The following is a 6,316-nucleotide window of genomic DNA, read 5'->3' as shown; positions in this document are numbered from 1 at the left end:
ATTTTTGATTTCCTCTCTTTAAAAATGCCAAACAAAGGTGTGAGAGGAAGTGGGTTCCTTGTGGCAGCTCTTGCAGGTCCGGCCCCACGTCTGAGTGTCCTCTGAGACAAGGGAAAGGAGCCAGCTCCATGCTGGGGACATGTGGTGGTGACAGGGACAGGCAGACGGGGCAGTGACAACCCAACAGTGCCCAACATGGGTCGGGGACAGAGGTAAAGAGGAGTTGATCATCTTCCCCACTCAGATTTGGGATGTTCAGGAAAAAGGTGAATTTTTAGCAAAGCCATTTCTCTCACCCTGTGCCAATGTCCTAGAGGCACAGCTGATGTTAGGGCAGGGAAAGCTTGGCTCTTGTTGTGCCAGAGTGGGGTAAAAATGTTTAAACCAACCCCAAGAGCCTCCTGCTTTCCCGGTGGGATGGGGACGGCACTGCCCCACTGCCAGTGCTGGGCCTTCAAAGTATAAAAACCATCATTGGGAAACTTCCACTCCAGGAAGAACTCGAGTGGCCGGGGACACAAATCCCTGAAAACTTGCACAATTCAAGCAGGAGACAGTGGCCAGGACGAACCAGTAGGTTTTAGCAGGAGATTCCAGGTCTCTTCCTCTTCCTCACTGCCCTCCATTGCCCTCGGAGGAGTTCCTGGGCCCCATTTTCACACCTGCTCCCCACAGCACAAAAATGCCCTTTGGGTGCAACCCTGGTCAAAAGAATTGTCTTTAGGACAGAGCTTGGATTGTCATTACCTGCAGGGAAAAAAGAAATCTTTGGTATCATGGCAAGTTGCTCCTGAAGGCATTTTGGTTGGTGTGGGCAGCAGGCACGGCCAGATCCAGCGTGGGCAGGCTCAGTGGAGCCACAGAGTCCTGCTGGGCCAAAGGACAGGGAAGAGGGCTCAAATCTTGGCTCCTCCAGGTCTCCCAAGCCATCACTCCCCAGGATGGAATCCAGATGCCCTCTGTAAGGTCCAAGGACTTGTGACTGGGCTTGTATCCAAACCTAGTCAACCTTCTTGCAGTTGGAATTGCAGTCTTGGCCTTCAAGCTTCTCATGGTGGAAAAGCTCTTGGAGGAGGAAATGGGGCATGGTGGGGATGCTGCTCCCCAGAGGACAGAGGGGTTGGTCAGCAGATGGTGCTGCTGGAACCAACATCATCTCCTGCTAAAAGCCAGGTCCTTGGTCAGTGGGTCAGCACCGCCTGGTGCTGAGCATCTCAGTGCTGGCAGCAAAGGCTGTGGGGCCGTGGCACCAGACAAAAGCTACAGACTGAAAAACACCTTCTTTGGCTTTGGGGGGCCACTTCAGTGGGGCCTGAAGGAGCTGAGGTCTCTTTCTTCATGGTTAGCTGAGCTTTGGGTCCACTTCAAGTGGTAAAGAGTTTGGAAAGGGCTGAGGAAGTAGCAGTTTCAGAGAAATGCTCCTGGAATGGCACCACCCTCCTGGCCTCCAGAGATGTGGCTTCTCAATGCTCCTCTCCTCCTGTTTTTAGGCAGGGTGAAGAGGAGGAGCAGGGGGAGGAAGAAGCCACTCAGGGCGTAGACTCTGGGCATTTGCAGAAAGCTCCAAAGCCCTTCCAAAGTGCCCTGAGACCCTGGAGGGTTGGGACCCTCCAGGAGCTCTTCCACTGCCTGGACTCTTCTTCTTCAGCCAGGGCAGGTGTCTGCACAGTGAGAGCCAGGCTGGTGGCACAGGAAAGTCCGACAGGGGCAGAGTGCTGGGTGTGCCTCTGACCCAAACCACATTCTTGAGGACAAAGACCCCAGAAATGGGTCAGTCCAGCCCATCCCTGGGTCCAGCTGGGCCTTGATGCAGCACCATCTTCAGCATCTCTTTCTGTGCCAGGCAAGGGCCTGTGAGATCATCCCAAGGATGGGGATTTGGGAGCATCACCTGGAGATGTCTCAGCCCTGAGGGGGGTTCTGGGGTGCCCAGGGCTGTTTCCCTTGTCTCAGAGCACACGAGGAGCCCCATGGCTTTGCCAGCTCAGGTCGTGGTGGTGGCTGATTGTCTCCTCTCCCCTTGGCTGCACTTGGCATTTGACCCACAGAGCTGCATAAAGCAAAAAAACCAAACGCAAAAACCACAAAACCCCCTGCAAACAAACAGAAAACACAAAGCAGAGCGAGGAGCCAGACCTCAGGGGGAGCAGGAGGGGTGGGCACGGCAGGGTCCCGTGTCCCAGATTCCCTTACCCTGTTTGCTGGGCACGGGGCCAGGCTGTGCCCCCCACCCTGCCCGGGGACCCTGAGCAGCCCCTGCCTCCCCCTGTGGCTGCCAAGCGATTCTCAGGGTGAGGAAAGGAACAAAAGAGGTCAAGGAAGAAACTGAGGGGATAAATGATGACTTTCCTGTGGTTGTGAGGTGGAACAGAACCATGATCCATGCAGAGAAATCTTCATCAACCAAAAAATCGTGGACAAAAAAAGCACAGTTTGTCCCCTCCCGCTCCCACCCACCACCCCTCCCCCAATAATTATTACATTACTTCAAGAAAGAGTATATTTTTTTCATGCATAAATCAAATTCTCATCTTGTCTTTTTTTTCTTTTTTTTTTGTCTTCTTTAAATTACATTTGAACACAGAACACATATAATAAATACTCTTGTACGACATGACTCAGAGAAAAGTAACACATCTGAACGCAAAGGTATCGTCATCATTATTAGTTTTTCTTTTTTTTTTCTTTTTTTTTAAAAGGACTTGTTTAAATATGAAATCTGTAAACTCCAAGGGTCCTTTTTTTTAATCTTTCTCTCTCTCTTTCTCTCTCTCTCTTTCTCTCTCTTTTTTTTTTAAATCGTGAAACTATCCAGCTTTCATTTCCTTAACATTCAATATGTCTCCCATTGAACGCATCAAAGAAATAAGAACATGCCGTCTTCTGCAAAATTATAATTTAACAGTATAAAGCTTCAAGTCACAAATTCCAAAAACTAGCTAAGTAATTTTTTTTTTTATCACATAAACTATACATTAAATATTTTGAGGTATTTCAGAGAACATTGTCAAAGGCTTGTAAGGTCTGTGCTGGGTGGCAATGAAGGCTTTCTCCTGCATAGAGAACGTCTTTGGTATCACAAGCCAGGTGGGGACTGGGGACAAGGGGAGTGGCGTGGCCAGGAGGGCCAGCAAGCCCTGGCCAAGGCAATAGTGTGGAGGGGGACGGGGGGACAGGGAGGGGACAGGGAGGGGACAGGGAGGTGACAGGGTCTGCCTGGGCCTCTCAGGCTGCCCAGCAGGATGGGGAACCCAGATGGGGTTGCTCTCACCAGGGGCATCCTGGAATCTCTTGGACTGGAAGGGACCCCCAAAGATGGCCAAGTCCAGCTCCTGGTCCTGCACGGAACAACCCCAAGAATCATCCAGGGTTGGCCCTGGGTGAGTTTGGTCCAACTCAAGGGAGTGGCCATGGCTGGAGCCTGAAGCAGGCAGGCGCAACCCAAGTTTTCCCTAAACGGGGCATCCTGGAGATTGCTGGGGAGAGCACCTCTGGCAGGTGCTGCTGCTGCCTTCTGCTGAAGCCAAGGGGCAGAACGGAGCAGACCTGGCTCCACAGATCCCCCCCAGTGAGCCAAAAATGCCCCTCTGGGACTTAGACACAGCTCCTGCTGAAAGGAGTCACAGCTCCAGCCCGTTCCCCAAAGGAAGAGCTTGGAGAAGGCTCAGGGTGAGGCTTTCCACTGCTCCTGCCTTTGTCTTTCCAAACAGAAATGCCACAAACTGTGCTACCAAAAGTGGGAACCGAAGCTCAAATCTGAGCTGAGTGACGCAAAAACAGCCCGGGAGGAAATTCACTTTGTCACCTCGTGGGCTTTTGCAGGGTCCAGTGCTGAGAGGCTGGAGAAGGACATGGAGCAAAGCCTTTCCCTGGGAGCAGTGTCCCTGGACACCAGGTCTGTGCTCCTGGGGCAAGAGGGGCTGCATGGGGGGACCCTGGGGACCAGGCTGGGGGACACAGGGACATCTGAGAGGGGGACATGCACCTTTCCCTCAGCGAGGGCGATGTTTTCAATTAGGACAAGGGTTGGGTTTTCTTTCCTTCATCCCAACACCCAGAGACTTCGAGAGCCGTGGGAATGTGTCCCTGTGGAGAGCTGAGGTAACGCTGAGTCTTTAGGATCGAAGCAGAGGAGCAAAGAAATGGCCACACACCTTTGGTACAAGAAAAAGGCACTCATCTACCACGCTGCCATCCCGCAGTCGCTCGCTCGCCTCCTCCCTCGCTCTCTGGGGACTCGACAGGGCTGGGGCTGGGGGTGGCCAGGGGCTCTGGGCTGGGGGCTCTGGGCCAGCCCGGCCACGGGGAGCAGGGAAAGTGACGTTTCCAGCACAGACCAGACAAGGCAACAAAATCTTTGGTATCAGACGTGATTTTCAAATCACAAAAATTGAAAACTCAAGTGAGGTAGCCTTTAGTCTCGGGTTCTCACTAGAAATGTCTTTGCATCCTTGAGGGCCTGTGGCATTTACTCTTTTTTTTTTTTTCTTTTTTTTTTTTTTTTCCTTTTTCTTTCTTTTCCTTTTTTTTCCCTTTTTTTTTTTTTTTTTTTTTTTTTTCCTGTTGTGTTTTTCACTTCCCAAACCAAGGCCCCCTTCCTGGCTTTTCAGCCCTTGAATACTACTCGATGGGGTTCGGGAATCCACCACCATCGTCACCACGTCACGACAAGACGAAGAAACAACATCAGGGGAAAAAATCAGTGGGGGGGAGCGGGGTCCTGGGGGGATGAGATTCCCATTAGGTTTTGGGTTCTGGTTGGCAAAATACGCTGCGGCACCTGCCCCTTCCCTCTCTCCATCCCTCTCTCCTCCCTCTCTCCCGCCCTCTCTCCAGCAATGCTTTGGTTCAGTTTGGTGTGACCGTGTCCAGTCTGACACCCCCAGCCCCTCCACCGCCCACCTACCCCAGGAGCTCTTTGGTTCAAGACGTCCTCTGACCCTGCCCGGTCACGGCTTCGTGTGCAGGGGTTTTTTCTCTCTTCATTCTTTTGTCCTTTCGTTTCTCTTTATTTTGGGGTGCTTATTTTTTTGGTTTTGGTTTTGGTGTTTTTTTTGATGAACACATACCCTTTTCTTGTCTTTTTCTTTTTTCCTTCTTTTCAACAAGGTGCCTTCCTGTGACACAACTGATCACTCTCAAAGTAAAGTGAATTGAAGAAACCATAGCGCTAGAACACAGATGGTACTTTTTACCCGCATAAATTCAAGAGTGTCCCTTTTTTTTTTTCCTTTTTTGGTTGATGGTTGGTTTTGGAGGATTTCTTTTTCCCCAAGTGGTGGGGGAAGAAGGGGACCTTGCCTCCCCCTTCATCCCCAAGCCTCTCCCAGCCCTTCCCTGTCCCCAGTGGCACCTCCTGCTCCTCCTGAGGACACCTTGGGCTGGCAAGAAGCCCTTGGGGGAGCTGGGAGATGGCTGATTGTAAGGGTTTGGCCTCGTGATTACTTTCCTATATGGCACAAGTCACCATCGAGAGCTCGGAGGAAACGATCCCTTTGAAGATAAGTACCATTGCTCCAGAAATTCGCATTTAAGGCAGGTTGTTAATTGGCACAAAAAAAAAATCTGGTGTCTTTTTGGTAAGTTGCCGGTCTTTGTTGAGCTTGTTTGGTTGTGGTTTCTGTTGTTATTCCTTTTTTTGGGGGGGAGTTGGTTCTTTTTTCCCTTTCAATCTCGTTGGGGAGTTTTCCCCCTTCTCACACCCAGGGCTGGATTTCGCCACCAGATCCCTTGGATTTTTCTTTTCCCACCGTGCACCAACGTTGGTTCCCGGGAGGGAATTTTTTTGGTTGTTGTTGCGTTTTTGGTTTTGTAATTTCTTTGGTAACAGAGATGAAGAGGGGGGGATGGGAGGGGGCAAGAGTGTGTGTTGAGGGGTGGATGGGGCGAGACGCAAAGCCAACAAATCTGCTTTGACTGTGTCCATTCCTCAGCCGAAAAGTGAACCAGAAATCCAGAGGTGAAAGGTGGGGCCAGTCACCAGGAAAGATCAGATCCTTCACTCCAAGTCTCTCCTCCCATCTCCTTTCGAACAATTGTTATTTTTAAGTACCCGATTTCTGTAGCTAAAATGTGCTTCTTTGACCTGCTGGGCGGAGCAGCCGGGGTCCCCTCGGGACGGGGGTGCTCGGGTCCGTGGAGGCGGGAGGGGACTCCTTTGCCGTGGAGCTGCTCTGGGAGGGATCTGGGGCCGGGGTGCTCTCGGGGGTCGGGGGCTGTGAGTGCATGAGGGCCCTGGGGTGTGGGTGCTCCTGGGAGTGCCCGGGGGATCAGAGGAGGATGCCCATAGAGGGAACGGGGGGTACGGGAATGTTCT

The sequence above is a fragment of the Prinia subflava genome, chromosome 8 (genome assembly GCF_021018805.1).
Source record: "Prinia subflava isolate CZ2003 ecotype Zambia chromosome 8, Cam_Psub_1.2, whole genome shotgun sequence".
NCBI classification, from domain to species: domain Eukaryota; kingdom Metazoa; phylum Chordata; class Aves; order Passeriformes; family Cisticolidae; genus Prinia; species Prinia subflava.
Note: the sequence above shows the minus strand (reverse complement) of the source record.